Source organism: Tachypleus tridentatus, chromosome 4, assembly GCF_004210375.1.
Source record: "Tachypleus tridentatus isolate NWPU-2018 chromosome 4, ASM421037v1, whole genome shotgun sequence".
In the NCBI taxonomy this organism is placed as follows: Eukaryota; Metazoa; Arthropoda; class Merostomata; order Xiphosura; family Limulidae; genus Tachypleus; species Tachypleus tridentatus.
Genome location: NC_134828.1, coordinates 112,173,676 through 112,192,740, shown reverse-complemented (window position 1 = coordinate 112,192,740; position 19,065 = coordinate 112,173,676). Strand labels below are relative to the sequence as shown.

At 33.8% G+C, this 19,065-nt stretch overlaps 1 pseudogene across 1 annotated transcript in view; it reads left to right on the top strand.

The window, feature by feature from the left end:
- Positions 1 to 247: 247 nt before the first annotated feature.
- The window catches only part of LOC143248198 (glutamate receptor ionotropic, NMDA 3A-like), a 32,826-nt pseudogene continuing 14,008 nt past the window's right edge, over positions 248 to 19,065 (top strand). Inside the window, exons 1-7 of the transcript XR_013026814.1 lie at positions 248 to 1,279; positions 5,934 to 6,067; positions 8,897 to 9,043; positions 11,956 to 12,252; positions 15,064 to 15,183; positions 15,964 to 16,037; positions 18,463 to 18,488. The product of XR_013026814.1 is annotated as a glutamate receptor ionotropic, NMDA 3A-like (transcript). The remainder of the gene's footprint in view (positions 1,280 to 5,933; positions 6,068 to 8,896; positions 9,044 to 11,955; positions 12,253 to 15,063; positions 15,184 to 15,963; positions 16,038 to 18,462; positions 18,489 to 19,065) is intronic.

Here is a 19,065-nt window from a genome sequence, read left to right as displayed (position 1 = left end):
CACCTGGAGAAATAAACTTTGCGCGCATAAATTAGCTTTAAACAAAGTGTGAATCATTTGTTATTCAATTCTAAGACACGTTTCTTTAGATCTATTGCTCTCTAACTAGGCTTACTAGAGGTAGTTATTGTCCTAAATTTTAGTTAAATAATAGTTCATGTTTAAGACTGATTTTATTTGTTGACTTTATTACTGTATACAACTATTTAATTTCTTTTACCTTGTTGTCTAGTTCTCTGAAAATGTCATGTACAACAGAAATCACAGCAATCATTTCGACTATTCAACTCATCAAAGCAGACGTCACGGGTTTTCGACAGTGTTTGAGATTCTGAACCTAGCGCCATCTATCAACGATTTTCTTCACTGGCAAGTCATAGGAAACATCAGCGGCTTATCTGTCCGGCTAAACACCGTTCTTTGGGTCGGATCGGGAAGAATGGAACCGTGGCCAACTGGTAGACAGCGCTTCCGAGTGACAACATCTTACAATCCACCTTTTGTTCAAAATCCACTAGGGTTAGCAATGGAAGCTGCTTAATGGGCATACCTTGTCTTCAGGTACGAAGTAATCGTAAAGACGAGTTAGTAAGTATCTTTGCGGATTACGCACAAGGTAGAGCCGAAGGTGAGACCTACAATGTCACCTGCTGTTCTGGGATTACTATGGACCTCCTGACAGACTTAGCGCGTGACCTAGATTTCGACTACGACCTTTATTTGGTAGCTGACGGTATGTTTGGCACGAGTCGAGGAGGTGAGTACTGGAACGGTATCACAGCTGACCTCATCAGCGGTGCCGCGCACTTGACTTTCTCTTCCTTCAGTATCACTAGCATACGGTATCAAGTAATCGACTTCTCGGTCCCCTATTTTCATTCTGGGGTTTCTTGTCTTGCGTCTTCCAAGTTACACGATGTACCGCTGTCAGCTTTCCTGGTACCTTTCAGTGTTCATCTCTGGGTCGCTATCTTTGCTAGTCTCAACGTCACAGCTTTCGCTGCCGCCATTTATGAGTGGCTGAGCCCTTTCGGTCTCAATCCCTGGGGACGACAACGGACCAAAAATTTCAGCCTGGCCTCTGCACTTTGGGTTATGTGGTCGCTTCTCTTCAGTCACCTGGTGGCCTTCAAAGCCCCGAAATCTTGGCCCAACAAGGTTCTCATCAATCTTTGGGATGCTTCAGTGTTATATTCTTAGCATCTTACACCGCCAACATAGCTGCTCTTTTCGCAGGCCTGTTTTTCAGCTCCGAGTTGATGACCTCCATGATTCTAGTGTGAGTATCTGTGGGTAGTTATGTTTGTTACTTAAATGCATGTTTGTTTGTTTATTTTTCAGCTCTGAGTTGATGACCTCCATAATTGTTATGGGTTATTAAATTTTGACTTAAACATGTATTGTGGTTTATATTGTATGTAAAAATACTTCTCTTTTTAACAAATGAACTCTTTCTCTCCATCCAAAATTTTAAAACGAAATCTTAACTGAGTGAAAATGCAAGTCTGGTGGTGTATAAAACACAAGAATAGAATTAGAGTATTGTACAAATTAACTTTATCTTAAGAATTCGATAAGAACATGAAATAAATACTTCTGTATATCACACTAAAATCATACATTAATACTTATATCTTACAGTCAACTAGTTAAGAAACATTTAAAATTGATTGGTTACTTTTAACATAAGACGAACGTTATAATCTGATACAAGCACTGAGCATACCCTTATAATTCCCTCGGTGGACTCAGCGGATAGCCAAATGTGGCTTTGCTATAAGAAAAAAACACACAAAACACAATACCTTTACAAAATATTGTCCCTAATAGCTCAGCAGGACGTCTGAGTGTAAAAGTGAATTTTGAAGCACGTGGTGGGCAGATCCCAGATCACACATTGTGTAGTCTGGCGCTTAACAATAAACAAACAACTGAAAATATTATATTCCGATAAAAAAAAACTTTAGTATTCACCTGTACAATAAATGCTGTGCCCCGATACACAATATTAGTCTATACCTTTACAAAAAAACAATATATCCCGATATCACTGTATACCTTTACAAGTGTTATATTCTGACACATTTCTCTAGTATTCACCTTTACAGGAAATAATATATCCTGACACAATACCAGCGTATATCTTTACAAGAAATTATATGTTCTGACACAATATCAGTATATACCTGTAAAAACTGATATATTCCAACACAATATCAGCGTATACCTATAAAGAAGTTATTTACGGAACCTGCAAGATCCGTAAAACAATTTACGTAATGTAAATTGGAATAACTGTTAATTAGTAGTACTTTAATTAAAACCAGAAACAACAAGATTAATGATCTAATCAGTCATTAGCTCCTCTTCAGCAGACTGTTAAAATCCAGGATTCTCTCCATTATCCAAGCATTAAGTTAATTGTTTGTTGTAGAAACTTCTATTGATCACTAAAGTTATTCCTTTGGACAGTAGAGGATTAGTTACCAAGCGATAGGATTCAACTGATATCTGACTTTTATTGTGAACTTTAATCTTAAAGCCAAAGCGACAAGATTTCTGAAAGGTTCAACTGTTTGTCAAATTATCACACGGCCCGGCATGGCCAAGTGTGTTAAGGCGTTCGCCTCGTAATCCGAGGGTCGCAGATTCGAATTTCGGTCGCACCAAACATGCTCGCCCTTTCAGCCGTGGAGAGATATAATGTGACAGTCAATCCCACTATTTGTCGGTAAAAGAGTAGCCCAAAAGTTGGCGGTGAGTGGTGATGACTAGCTGCCTTCCCTCTAGTCTTACACTGCTAAATTAGGGACGGCTAGCGCAGATAGCCCTCGAGTAACCGTGCGCGAAATTCAAAAGACAACAACAACAAACAACATCAAATTATCACAAAAGATCTAAGCTAAACTGGAAGATATATCGGTGTGACTTCTCTCCATACCTATTTAACAAATTCATCGTTATGTTTTATGGCGCACAATAATTATATTGTTATTACACGTGCATATTTGCAACTTTAAGCTACTGTTCATAGTGATACGTTAATTAACTTAACTGTAGAATGAATTATAGTTGTATGAGAATAATTAATGTATAGGGCTTCAGATCCTGCAGAAGATGAAGAACTACAAAATACACAGACGTTAAATCCCGATTAGTTAAGGTTTCTGTTTGTTTGTTTGGAATTCAGCACAAAGCTACACCATGAACTTTTCGTGGTTTGCCCACAACGGGTATCGAAACCTGGTTTATAGCGGTGTGAGTTCGCAGACATATATCGCTGTGCTACTGTGGGTTAATTTAAGGTATTCAGATTTGCTACTTATTATACTGAAGTCAATGACTTGATAGCGTAACGACTTTTAACATGTTTCATCGTGTATCCACCCTCTGAAATACTGTGTACTGATGTTTGGATTAACATACTGACCATTGGTTAATAATGTGTTTCGATCTTTGATAGCACTAACTTTGCACTAATGTAGTTCCTTTTGTTTGTTTGTTTTGAATTTCGCGTAAAGCTACTCGAAGATTATCTGCACTAGCCGTCCCTAATTTAGTATTATAAGACAAGAGGGAAGGCAACTAGTCATTATCACCTACTGCCAACTCTTGGGCTACTCTTTTACCAACGAATAGTGGGATTGATCGTAACATTATAACTCCCCACGGCTGAAAGGGCGAGCATCTTTGATGTAACTGTCTTTCGTTACTAAAATGCTGACAACAAGCAACAGTAAAACTTACCAAAACTGTTCTACTTAAGTGTGCAGCAAGGTGTCATTATTTTGTCTGCAACTGGCTTAATTAATTGTTTACACAATTTCTATACAAAGAGTGAGGAATATCAATTTTAGTATTAAGTGATTAAGCTTACATGACATATTTTCAGAAAATGTTTGCCCTGTAGTAATGGATATCAAATTTTGATTATTCACAAAGTGAGTGACATTTTCTCCCCTCCTAGATGATCTAATTATCGCTTAGAAACTACCCCACTCACATTATTATTTGTATAAACCAGAAACCAAAGTTGTATTTGTGAAATACTGAAAATTTAAAATATATATATTTTTCCTAAATAAATCATACGTATAACACATCTTAATGTTTTTTATTACTTTGCTGTAATCACGAGAACATTGGCAGACTGTCTTACGTTACTAAACTCCGACAACAAGCAACTTACCAAAATTGTACGTCAATTCGAACCCACAACCCTCAGATTAATTGTCGAAAGCTTTAACCACCTGGCCACACCCGACCGACGTCTTTTTGGCCTACTCTAGACAGTAGATACAGAAAGTAAATGAGCCCCACTTATTTTAATCTTCTAAATAACATATATGGTATTTCTCTGTGGTATAATTACCTTCTCACTAATCTTTGTTATAAATAAATCATCAGTGAAAAGATATTCGTCATAAAACATTTACAGACGGACGCAAGAGAAAGATGACATCACTACATACATGAACGGTCTACATTCTTCAGAAAATTCATTAATTCATCTAATAATCAGGGACATCTATACAGTTTGTACATTTTCTCTTGAATGTTATTGATCCTTCATCCCGACGTGTTATGTTTAAAACTGATAACTATTTAACAAACAATTAAATCGTACAAGATATCAAATTGTAATAGTAAATGTTTCCTTGTTTAAAAATATTTTATCTTTTGTCTTTGAATCTTGGGTTCGAGTCTTGTTCACTATCAGTGTTGATCTTTAGCCACGATATTAAAGTACACGATGAGTTAAAGCTTATATTTAATAATATGATAAGGAAGGATCGTAAACAAGCGAAGTCTTGTTCGTTGCAACATGTGTTTCTGACACGTCTTTAACAGCTTTGTAAAACTTCCATTCAATCTATTTATACATGTAGTACAATGTTTATAATGTGTAACAAGTTTTGTTTCTCATCAGTTCTCGTAACTGACAAAGTAGCAGAAACATTATTATTCTTGCACTATTTGATAGTATCGATTTAAAGTTGAGAGAAAAAGTAGATTTTTTCACCTTGTTCACTTATTGTAGTTTTGTTCTTGATGATTTTGTATTTCTAACTTGGACAGTAGTTAACCTAGATTTTAGTCAATGGATGATTATATAATGTAACTTAAAATTCAATTACAGCTATTTTAACGGACGTTATGTAGCTTATTACCTGCTTTTCAGTCCCTAATGTAATGTAGCTCATTATCTTATCAGCTGCTTCCCAGTCCCTGGTGTAATGTAGCTCATTACATTATCAGCTGCTTCCCAGTCCCTGGTGTAATCTAGCTCATTACATTATCAGCTGCTTCCCAGTCCCTGGTGTAATGTAGCTCATTACATTATCAGCTGCTTCCCAGTCCCTGGTGTAATGTAGCTCATTACATTATCAGCTGCTTCCCAGTCCCTGGTGTAATGTAGCTCATTACATTATCAGCTGCTTCCCAGTCCCTGGTGTAATCTAGCTCATTACATTATCAGCTGCTTCCCAGTCCCTGGTGTAATGTAGCTCATTGCATTATCAGCTGCTTCCCAGTCCCTGGTGTAATGTAGCTCATTACATTATCAGCTGCTTCCCAGTCCCTGGTGTAATGTAGCTCATTACATTATCAGCTGCTTCCCCGTCTCTAGTGTAATCTAGCTCATTACCTTATCAGTTACTTCCCCATCCCTAGTGTAATGTAGCTCATTATCTTATCATCTGCTTCCAGTCCCTGGTGTAATGTAGCTCATTACCGTATCAGCTGCTTTCCAGTCCTTGTTGTAATGTAGCTCATTACATTATCAGCTTCTGCTAAGTCTTCTACGAATAATTTCTTGAACTTCTTCGTGGTATTTTTCATTTGATAGACATTAATATTTTAACTCTTGTCTTAAATTGAATTATTTGTATTAGTAAAACACATACAATAAATAACTCCTTCCACTTTTCCAGCTTTTAAACCAGCGGACTGGGGCTGCCAAGGGAAGTGCGGCCGAAGGTTACGTGTTTAGCGAGAATACAAGACTTTGGCAGCATATCCAAAAGTACGAAGTTGAGACGCTAGAGGGCGGGTTGGAAAAACTCAGGTAATACTTTGTTTGTATTTTGTTAAGCGCATAGCCTCACAATGACATCGAAACCCAATTTTAGAGTTATAAGTTCTTTCTCAGACTCACCAATGAGAATATTCTGTTTAACATTTATTTCTTGTTCCATGTTAGCTTTTGTATTTATTTTTATTGGTTAACCATTATCTTGTGATCGGATTAGTTGCTCTGACATCAAATTTCCTTAGTGAAATCCCTAAAACTTTCAAAATACCCTTCAAGTTCTATTTTCTCTTCCCTAATTCAAAACGGGATCAGTCAATTTGACCGACACCCATTTTTTAGAATTATAAGTTCTTTTCAGACACCTCTGAGCCACAGGCAAGAATATTCTGTTCAACAGTTATTTCCTGTTCGTTTCTACTTTTGTTTTACAATAGAATACATGTGATTTTTTTCATTTTAAGTTTGGTCTAATAACGACGTCATTTAAGGAGGCAAGTTCTAATTTGAAAAAAGAGCGAATAGTACAGAATTGAGGAAACTATAATAAAACTATATATTTTAAGAACTAAACTTGGAGCATTAACTTGAGAAGCGGAAATTTAATAAATCTTTGCTAAGAATAAAATAAAAGTTTAAAGAGATTGGTAGTTAATACGTTTGTTGTTAAGCGCAACATTACACAATTGGTTATCTACTCGTCATAGGTACTGAAAACCTGTTTTCTTACATTATAAGCCTTCACATCTGCCGCTCAGCTACGTGAGAGAGCAAGAATATTTATGTCTTACCAAATATAAAAAAACAACCTTATTTTAATGTTGTTTCTTCAGATGCCACCAGTGATATTTCCATATCAGTCAAAAGAATATTATGAATGAATTTCCTAGTAAACCGATAGGTGACGCTTATCCAGAAAAGCTGTTTGATTAAGAAAATAAAATTCATAAATCATTATCACAAACAACGTCATCAAATTCGAGCTAACAATTTAATTTAATTAAGACTGTTTTGATATTCAAAAGGGCTGTTTTAAATAGAGCTTCATGTTAGTCCATTAGATTACTATAACGATTGTAACTATAACTATTTCTAACATGTTGGTATTACTTCGTAAGTTATTTAAATCGTAGTTTTGTTCATTATGACACTTTAACGTTATATATATATATTTGTAGAAACGTAGTGACTTCGATAAAGGTTTAAGTTTTAATTTAAGTAAAAATAAAGTTATGACAACATTAGAATGTTAATATAGAAATAAAAATATAGCACAAGCTGATTCTTTACACACATGGTACCGAATTTTAATTTAGTCCTATTAGTTTCAAGGAGTAAATGCACACTTAGATATCGCGTTCGATAACTCAGAAATAAGTTTGAGGGCATATAACGCTCAAATCCGGGTTTCGTATTGATAGTTTCATTTTACATTTTCATTGGCTTATCCTGTACGCACAGGAGACAAATCGCGTAAATATACATGTGTGTGTCTGATTTTTATAAAGTATTTAAAATTTTAGTTTTTGGGAAAATGATTTTAAATATAATATAGGAGTGTACTAATTATTATCAAGTTTATTTATTCCCTTTGGGTCAAGTAATGATCGTTCTTTAATTTAGATAAAATGCCCCGTTGTTTCGACTTGCTAAGTTTATACCTTTAGGCCCGGCATGGCCAGGTTGGTTAAGGCGTTCGACTCGTAATCTGAGAGTCGCGGGTTCGAATCCCATCACACCAAACATGCTCGCCCTTTCAGGCGTGGGGGCGTTCTAAGTGACGGTCAATTCCACTATTCATTGGCAAAAGAGTAGCCCAAGGGTTGACAGTGGATGATGACGGCTAGCTGCCTTCCCTATTTTTACTTGGCAAAATTAGGGACGGCTAGCGCAGATAGCGCTCATGTAGCTTTGCGCGAAATTCAAAACAATCTCTCTATAAAAATGTTTTCGTGTTTTTTTTATGCATAGGCCATCGTACTCATACTATATATTTATATACACAATGAAATTATTTTCTCTGTAAAAGTTCGAAATTGTTCCTTTTGTAATTATCTTTGGAATTTCTTTTCATTTAGTTGTGTCATAAATGTCAGAATTTATCGTGTTAAACTAGTCTAAGATTTATAAAACAGCTACCTCATCAAATGTTCTCGACTCTTTGAGAACTCATTTTATATCAGGTTTCATTTTCATATTTGAAATTTTATTGAAAAAACGAGATCAGAAATAGATATCAAATTTACTATAATAATATAATAATAATTATAATTGATAATAATATAAAATATTTAATAATATTAGATAAAACTTTGCAGCAATCTGTAGATATCTTGAAGAATAGAGCTAACAGATTTTACCTTTTAACAGAGAAATATAAATAGATGAGCTAATTTATGTTTCTAGCTGAAAAAGTTTGTTGTCAAGTGTATAGCTACGTAATGGGCCATCTGTTCGCTGTCCACGACGGATGTTGAAACTCGGGTTTTAGCCTTGTAACTCCACAGTGATAGCTGTACTCAAGACTTTAAAAAATACCCATGTAATGATCTAATATAGCAGATCAGCGTGTGTTTTCTTATAGCAAAGACACATCGCGCTATCTGCTGAGCCCACTGAGGGGAATCGAACCCTAATTTTAATGTTGTAAATCCGTAAACATACCGCTGTACTAGCGAGGGCAGGAGATTAGGGGCTAAATAAACCTGTTAAGTGTAAACATTATAATAATCAGATTTGTACTTTTTTAATATTCGTCACTTCAAAGAAAAAGCATTTTTGTAATTTAATAAGTTTTAGAATAAAACATCGAAAATTTATATCACAAAACTAAGTTGACTCTATATGTTTTTTATCTCAAATCAGAAATGGTGAACTCGATGTATTAATTGGAGATACCGCAGTCCTTGATTATTTTCGTGGTAACGAACCGGGATGTAACCTACATCTTTTAGGAGACCCAATCTTCGATGATGCCTATGCAATCGGTATGCAAAGGGATTTCCTTTGAAGGTAATTTTGAAGTTTTAATTTTACTGAAAACTAAAGGCACGAAACTACACTGAAACATATCTTTAACAATGGGTTCATGTTGTTTTAATGCAAAGCTACACAATTGGCTTTATGCACTCTCTTCATCACAAGAAATTGAATACTAGATTTGAGCGCTGTAAGTTCGTAAGTTTACTTCTGGTTTCAGCAGCGAGTGATTATAAAAGTCTTATTCAACAATTAATAATTAACAGTGTCTTAAATGAGCAACTAGTAAAAGTTGTAGAACAATTAAAGAGTCTTAATAAAAATAGGTGGTTGGTAATATTTTTTGAGCAGTAAGTAATTAAAAGCGTCTTGCCAAAATAGGTAAGTGATAAAATTTTGTTGAACACTTAGTAATTTATAACGCCTTACCAAAATTGGTGACTGCCAAAATTTTGTTCAACAATAAGTAACTCAGTGTCTTACCAAAATGGGTGACTGGTAATATGGGGTAATTTGTAACATCTTAACTGTAATAAGGCATGGTAACGTTCCAAGCTTTCAATAAAAGATACAGAAATGTCTCTTAGTAATAATTTGAATCTATTTTATCTAATCTTTTGAGCAAAGCAGTATTTAATCGTTACCCAATAATTGGCGTAATGATAGCCAACAATGTTTAATAGCTTATGATTACTAAATACAATAACAGTGCAGTTGTTATGGTGTGGACGCCTTTTTCAAGCCAACGAAACATGGTTATAATTAAAGTACTTATAATCAGACATTAGTATTAGGTCTATTTATATGCAAAAAATGTTCGCTCTTCTATGTAAAGTGTTTTCTCAGCCCAAACGAGCCGTTTTTGCATATAAATTTCTCAACAAGTGGGTTTCTCGTCATCACTGATTATTAGGTCTATTACATATATAACACTGCATTCTGCATATAAATTCTCAGGGGTTTTGAAGAATTAAAAGAGTGTGTAATAATAATGTTCCAGCCACACTATACATACCGTGTCCATTGTCGACAACACGTTTCACTCAATCCAGAGCTCATCGAGCTATCTGGGACGCAACAAATACGGCAGTTGTTAGTATATCATGCCTTATCATCAAGCCATCTGGGACGCAACAAATACAGCAGTTGTTAGTATGTCATGCCTTATCATCAAGCCATCTGGGACGCAACAAATACAGCAGTTGTTAGTATGTCATGCCTTAATAACGACTCTGATATTATCATTAAAACACAGATGTCCTTTAATGGGTCAACATTAACCCTACATTCGTGGTTCGATTCCTCGCGTTGAAAAGTGAGCGTAGCCACTTTCATATCTTTGAACTAGAAGAACAACAACACACACAAAATCTCTAAAAATGTTTTATCCAACTCTACAATAGCTTGATATTAAAATATCTTGAAGTTTCTGTTTGTGGCATATCTGAATAATCCCAAATATTTTACCAACATGAAAAACAATCCGATATTCAATGTGCCTGTACATTCCCTTAAGAATATTTAAAAGTTGCATAAAGATCAGCATTAATCAGAATTTGTTTGTTTTGAACTTCACACAAAACTACACGAGGGTTATCTGTGCTAGTCGTCCCTAATGTAGCAGTGTGAGACTAGAGGGAAGGCAGCTAGTCATCACCACCAATCGCTAACTCTTGGGCTACTCTTTTACCAACGAATAGTGGGATTTACAGTCACATTATAACGCCCCACGGCTGAAAGTAGGGCATGTTTTGTGCGACGGGGATTCGAACCCGCGACCCTCAAATCACGATTGAAGTGCCTTAATCACCTGGCCATGCCGGTCCATTAATCAGAAGCAAAAAGACATATAAATAAAATCAATAAATCTTGACTAGTGGTTACTCCTACTGACCCCTCCCACCACTGGCAGAATAATACGTTACGGACTTACAATGCTAGAAATTGGGTTTCGATACTCGAGGGGACAGAGTACAGATAGCCCATTGTATGGCTTTGTGCTTACTTTCAAACAAACTCCTACTGACATAAATAGCATCCTTGCTCGTGTGATTTCTGACTAATGTTATTCATAATTACATAAATAGAAGAAGCTTTCTCCTTGTGAATCTTGACCTGGATTTATCCTACTTTAATGAACCATGACTTAAACATTTCCGATCTATACTGTGGTTCCCTACAAAATTTCCTCACCTAAAACTGTTTTTCTCCACATTTTACTGTTTTGTTTGTTCGTTTTCAAATTACGTGATACATCATTTGCATACCTGTAGTTTTATAATTTTCAGTGTTTTCTTTATTTTTCTACTCTACTGCTGTCTCTTCATTATTTACTGTATATGTATCATTGCTTTATTCCATCCAACTATGACTCTAACTTTTCTGCGAGTCACTATTAGGCTTAGTGTTCTGTGGCAAGACTCCAAGTTTTGCTTCAAAGGTAATCCGTTACATGTTCCGTAGACAGTGAGTGTGTGAGAGCGCGCGCGTGTTAGCATTCATTACCCAGAATTGGCTGACTTGATTACCATAATTTATGGTATGTTAACTGGAAAACGTTCAACGACATACTTTGGTTTGTTTTTTTAGGACTTTGTCTGGGAAGAGGGTAAAACACCCTGAAATAGGCACATTTCCAATTTTTTAAAAATAACCTTTTGGCTTTAATTCAAAGACATAACTGCTTAATAATCAGTTAAATAACCCAGTTTTGCCTTCCACAAAACAGAATATTGAATTACCATCCAATGACGTCATCACTGGAGATTTAACAACAAACGAAGCAAGACAAAGGAGCAGTATTTAACTTTGTTTTTTATACTGTTTTGTTTCTTTAACAAGTACCCTTAGCTAATTAATATAAAGTGTTAGACTTATAAATAAATACCTTACTTTCGTAAGACCACATCTTTGTAAAATACAAAATCTCCTTATTCCCTCTATAGGATGCAATTTCTGACTTGATTCTTCGTTACAATGAGTTTGGATACATTGATCAACTTCAGCAGAAATGGTATGGTAGAGTGCCTTGCTTTGGATCCTCAGTCCACAGTCCAACCAAGCCCATGGGTCTCAGTATCAGAGCTGTAGCTGGAGTCTTCATTATGCTATTAGTAGGTCTTCTTGTTGGCATTTGTATCTTATTGATGGAACATCTTGTGTTTCGATATGTACTACCCAAACTGAGAGAAGGACCTGAGGATGCAATTTGGAGAAGTCCTAATCTCATGTTTCTTAGTCAGGTAATTAGCAATATCTTCTTAATATAAAGATTCATTTTAAAAGCTCTGAAACAAAATGGCAAATACAGTATGTTGATTCAAACATTTAAGTGTTTTCAATAGTAATCAAAGATCATGTGATATATTTAGTACTTTAAAACTAAGAGAATCAATAATTATTACTGATGTGATCATTTTATCTTCGAAACAAATTATTGTCTAATTTCATGTTAACTTTTGTATATCTTATAAAACAATCAAATAAAGAAAAGGTATTTTAAATCAACTACCATGTAAAGACAAAATGTCTGAGGTGTTCCTATTTTCGCCACTACATACTCTAGAAGTATAACTTCTAAGATAAGTTTGTGTACTTAAAAGAGACATTTTCTTTAAAACAATTAACAGAAATAGTAGTAATCAAAATATCATAAGTATTACTATCAATCCTACTAATTACTTCTGGGGTCCCATATGCATTCTATAGAGAAAGTGAGTGATTTCCAAAACGTTTTGTTTGGTCAGTTCTTTACATCAAGGCCAAAATGCATTACTCAATATGACACACAATGGATCTCCATCTGTAGTAAATCGTGTTAAAAAAAATGGTAATTTGTATCGTTTCTCAAGTTTCATCCATACATTTAAAACAATTTTAGATGTTGAAAAGATACTATATAAACTATAGAATATTTTATACACCAACCAGTCTTTATTATGGGAAAAATAAACGTCTTACTGATGAAGGAAACTCTACCTGTCGAAAAGAGTAAGACTTTACACGTTATTTCGTCTTTGTAATGCGATTTATCAACTTATTTGATTATTCACGTTTTTTAATTCTCATGCATAAACAAGCTAATAGATGGCAGAATGGTCAACATAAATCTCGAAAGAGTGTAATATTATTCATTAACTTTAATGGAAGCTGACCCAGAGAAATAAGTTTCATAAAGCCTCACACGATAACGTTGAATAAGACGTTACATAAACCAACATGGACTTAGTAAGTTTAAAGGAATGAGTTTCATTTTAGTTCTATTTTCATACTTGTATACCTAATATATAAGTCAGTAAGTATGGTAAAGAATAAATATGAATAGAACCAAAACGTTGAGTGCAGTTTTACGCGTGATCGTACATCAGAACACTAAACCGATGACTATTTAGTTTTATTTGATCTCGTACTTTGTTTAGTTGATTAATATCAAAACAGTTTAACAAAATAAATACATCTTGCCTCTTCAACCATGAGAGCTGGAAACATAAAACAAAAAATAATGTAATTTAGAAAAGAAAAACTAACGTATTTCTTTCCGATTCAAAAAACGTGTTGTTGTTTTTTTTTTCAGTTGTAAATGAATGTAGAATAGTTAAATTAATAGTGAAGTGAAACAAAGAATTACATTCGAGGTTCAATTCTTTGCGGTGAACACAACAGACAGCTCAATATGGATTTGCTATAAAACAATCAAACTTTTCAAGTCAATAACATTATGTAACATCCATAGTTTCCAAGCCAAGTTTGTACTTCTAACATTCTTCACAGCTTTATTTTGCCATCAAATGATACAAACAAATAACCCATAATAAGTTTTTCTTTAGCATTTATATACATGCATACATATATTATCATCATAACATTGGTACGTTTTATATTAAACGACAGTTGTTCGAAGACAAAGAGAAGTTTATTTTGGTCAAAATATGAAATGTCATGATATATATATACAACGTGTTTGAACAAATTTGCTTCCACTAAATGCGTAGTGTTATTTGATTTAGTAATTTATGGTAAATGATAACTATTATGGCTCAAGGGTTAGCATCGTTTGACTAAAGAAGATTAATGAATTTGTTGCTTAAGATTATTTGCTGGAAGTATCTCGGTTTGATAATACAAAGCTTTTGTACTTTAGATGACTCCAGTACTAAACTTTGTCAAACATATATATCTATACATGTATATATATATATATTTACATGCATGATGAGAAAATATAAAGTTAGTTTCGAACAAACACCTGCAACATTAAGCACAATATCAGTGTTTTATGGTAATTTTAAGTGTCTATGATCAAGTAAGATTTACTATAATATGGTGTATTAAAATCCACAACATCAGTACGAAAACATTTTATTATAATAACATTTTGTGTTTTGATAGTAGTTATGGTGTCCTCAAAAGGCTTAAATGTTTTTCTTAGTTTAAAATTCGTTTATGCTCTAAGAAAAGTGTGAATAATCTCCTAGTGGTATGATATAAATGAGTGTTTAATGTAGGTATTATTAATGTATTTATTTTTTAATTTGATGTTTTATGATTGTTTGGTTGTTGAATAACAAGAGAATTTACAGCAATTATTTCATTACTTAATAGGTTAAAAAAAAGTATATATGTGTGTAAGTGCTGCCATCTCTTAAGGTGTTAAGCAACATACTTCATTTAGAAACTTTAGTAACATTGAAAATACGAATAGTCGTTTGTGATATTGTTATTTCCTAATGCGATGTTTTACAATAATAACTATTTCATGTCAGACACAACTTTTAATATATCACTTATAGCGTTCTTAGTTTAACTAAAACAATGACAATTTGAAGAAAATGTTTCTTTGTAATTACTTGATGTAATTCAAGATGTTTGTACAAAAGCAACAGTACGAGAGCAAAAACCTACCATAATTTTACTGAATTTATCATAAATCCACAAATTTTCTTAGAGGCGAGATAATGGGCTTAGAACTAATTGAACTTTAGCTTTTAGCAAACTAATACTTGAAAACAAACTAATTTGAACACTATATAAATCAGCCAATCTCTTGAATTCAGAAATTATATCGATTCATCAACACTGTGGAGCTTGTGTCCCCACACCATTCAGCCAAAGAAATCGCCAGCAACCTTCGAGAAGGTCAGATCTTTAGTCTGTTCCAGAAGAGCGTGAAAAGAGTAAGTGTTACATCAAATCAGATCGAGTTCTAAGTAATCTGAACACATCAGTTTGTGTGCATTTCTGACGAACATTGGATAAGTTTAAAAAATTGTTACATATTCAGAAGGAGTTTTCAACATGAGAGAGACAATTAGTGAAACCATTTATTGTCCAATTAACTTTGCTGTAAAGATTACTGTTTCAATGTAAACAGTTATGATGTTTTGCTTTACATCGAAAACTGCTAAATGATATTAAATCGCTTTCCATGAAATTACAAGAACACAAAAGAAAAATAAGTTCTCGCCAATATTTTTAGAGTGTAACTGTCCAGATGGCATCTGTAATAAGATATATCAATAACTTTTATTTATTTTTAACTGCCTAATATCTCAACCGGCTCTTTAGAAAGTTTTCAAGTCATAAATGTCAGTTTTAGGCCACTTTGTGTTTATTTTTAGTGATAAATGGATCGCTTTTCATACGGGTCTCGTTTGTTTTGTTTTAATTCTAGGTAATCAATCATTAATCATTGTTTTTGGAGATAGATCTCTGAATGTACTTCAAAACATACATTTCTCGTGACATATGTGATGTCGGTAAACACTTAAATCTCGTGAACGAAGTTTATAAATCACACATTTACCACTAGAAGAATTTTTATTGGCTAAATATGAGACATTATAAAGCACTTCAAAACACTAATTTTTCTCAAGTTTTGAATGAACAAAATGTGTAATAGTGCTCCACAAATATATGGCTATTCTCTAATAGCAAATTTATATCTTTATCTCCAGAAAGCAAAAGAAGACTTAAGAAGGAGAAAAAGTAAATCTCAGTTTTTCGGAGTCATCCAAGAAATCAGGAATGTGTAAGCATCATAACTCATTGAACAACTAAACACTTTGATATTTATGTATAAAGTGAATTTTTTTACTGTTATAGCGTAAACATGCAACATGGGTTAACTGCGTTCTGTTCACTGCGGGGAATTGAGCCCGGATTTCAGCGTTGTAAATTGTTAAACTTATCGCTGACACATTGGTGGGTAGCAAATGAGCTAAAACAAAATTAGGTAAAAATTCAGGTAAATGACCAAATGTATTTCGAAACGATGCTTTTATCAAATCTTAAGATGTTCACTTATTCTTAGACAAATTTATTAATCTTATGAACTTAGCTGTATTTATGTTATCTGTACTGTATTTGTATATACAAGGTAGATCTTATTGAAGTAATTTATTCTAATATCCATCTTAATACGTAGTAATATTTTTTGTTGTCTTACTGTTATTTTCTTATCATAACATTTTGTTCTCATATTCTGAACAATTTGTTTACTCGTTTTCTTATCAAATTCAGCTAAATCTTGAAAAGTAAATTACAAATTGTAATCCCCTTTGCTGTTTCCTATATAATGTTGATCCACCATTTATCTGTGATATAACTGTCTAGGACTGTGCAGGATGTTTGTAAATGCATTTGCTACATTGCATCTATAATTTTTTAATTTCTTCCTGCAAATGAAATTACTTTATTATTATATAAAAAGAAATAATTATGAACACGCACGTGCGATACGGAATCAGAAGTCACAAACAACTGGTATTATTTGTTTGTTTGATTTTGCGTAAAGATATACGAAAGCCATTTGTGCTACTGGTCCCTAATTTTGAAGTGATGAACTAAAGAGAAAGAAGATAGCTAAAATTACGCTACGCTAACTTAAGTGTTTCTCTTGTTAAACTAAATAGTAAGATTTTGACTGTTACTCTTATAATGCACCCACTGTCCCAACGTACGGAACATGACTTCGTTTTTGTCCGTAACGGGACGCAAACCACAGAATCAAATCCGCAATCCAGCACGCTAGTCACTGGGTCGTGCTTACCCCACGAGGATCAGCATGGCCAGGTGGTTAAGGCACTCGACTCGTAATCTGAGAGTCACGGGTTCAAATCCCCGTCACACCAAACATGCTCGCCTTTTCAGCCGTTGGGAAATAATAGTGTGATGGTCAATCCCACTATTCGTTGGTGAAATAGTAATCCAAGAGTTGGCGGTGGGTGGTGGTGACTATCTGCCTTCTTTCTAGGATTACGTTGCTACATTAGGGACGGCTTACATCATAACAGCAAATGCAAAAGAGAAGTTAATTATTTTGTATGCGAGCTATTTCATGCTTCTGTTCAGTTTGTCAATATATATTGTCCAATACTATTACAAACGTCCTGTATTACACCCATACAATTAAACCAGATTGTCTGATCGCCTTTCGACTTTAATTTTTGCATAAATCTCTACAGTCTTAAAGTGTTCGAATCGGAATTTTGTAAAACCATGATTTGGGTGTTCAGTCTTCTTAGTAACACATTTCGAGTAATAACACGCCCATTAAGACCACGTTGTGCTTGTAAGTTCTTATTGTTCTCGAGATGACACCCACAGCTAAACTTTAAGCAAAACACATGTCCTTAAATACTTAACATCACATTTGGAAAGTTTCTGTTTTCTACTTCGACTCCTATTACTAGTATTGTCACTTCCACGCCTCCTCTTCAGAGCCCTGTATACGTCCAATAATAAATCAGAATATCGCCACAGTTTGATTTATACACACTTTTAATTTCAAATTTCAGTTATGGATGACATAGATCGTCATGCTACTGTTAATGGGAATAATAGAACTGCCTGTACATGTATAGCCATTCTGATTAGGTGGAATATGATTGATCACAGTATGAATTATCAGCACCTAAACGTATCCTGGTGCCGTTCATTTTACACGAAAAAGCGGAGATATTCCTATAACATTTGACCTTTTAGCTTTTTTTCCTTTCATTATTTCCAATAGTTTGTATGTTTTTCTGAACATTCGACATCAGCAAGAGTCTTCAGTACGAAAAGTTGGTTTGTAATCCAACTGATGTTTTATTTTAAACTTGTAATTTATGCCTTGTTTATTGTTATTATTAATTTTGTCTTAGTATCATAGAAATATTTACTGTTTATAAAAGAAAACTGTTAAATCTCATTATGTTTAAACCTAAGGATATAAACAGTACTAATTTAGTTAAGTATTAAACACAAACATATATATTATTCATGAAGAAAGCAAACGAAGATGTAATGTCAAACGTTTCCCACTAACTTATCTCTGATGGTAAATATGTCATAAATCTGCATACTTCGAATTATTAATGGACGTATTTATTCCGCTTTGGTCATTTTAGCTTCACAACATATTTCTGAATTTCAATTCAAACATTTTGTTTGTATGTTTTCTCAATTAACAGTTCCATAAAGTCATTACAACATGTCGGTGAGTTTCAAAATATTTTTTAGTTTTCTGGTGGATAACTATATGAGAGTATCCACAACATATTTATATATTTGTATTTTTTAGAGTAATAATTACGTGAGGATTCTCATAATATCTCTTTGTTGCAGTCGTTTAACTTTTCAGTGAATAATTAAACAATAATCCACACTACAAGTACAAAGGTTTCAATTTCTTTTTAACTATTATATGGAAATTCCGACCCTCTTTCAGAATCTATTATAGTTAAATAATAAATATTACATTCTAAAACTGAGCAAATAGTTTAGTCGTATCTTTCACTTTTTAACTCTCAGTAACTGAGATTCGAAATGAAAAATCAGTAAGTTTTCTTATTATATAAATTAGTTTTGTTTTAAGTGGTTTTGTTAGTTTTCACCAGCTAGATTAGAAAATACCTCAAGTTTACTTGAAACAGTGGAATCAATGTACCTTTATATGGAAAATTATATTGGATTTCTTTTGTAATTATTTTTTAATTTGAAACTTTCTTCTTCCCTTCAAACCCTCAAGCATATATCAAAATCATTGATACTGTGTCCGAATTTGAGGAAACATT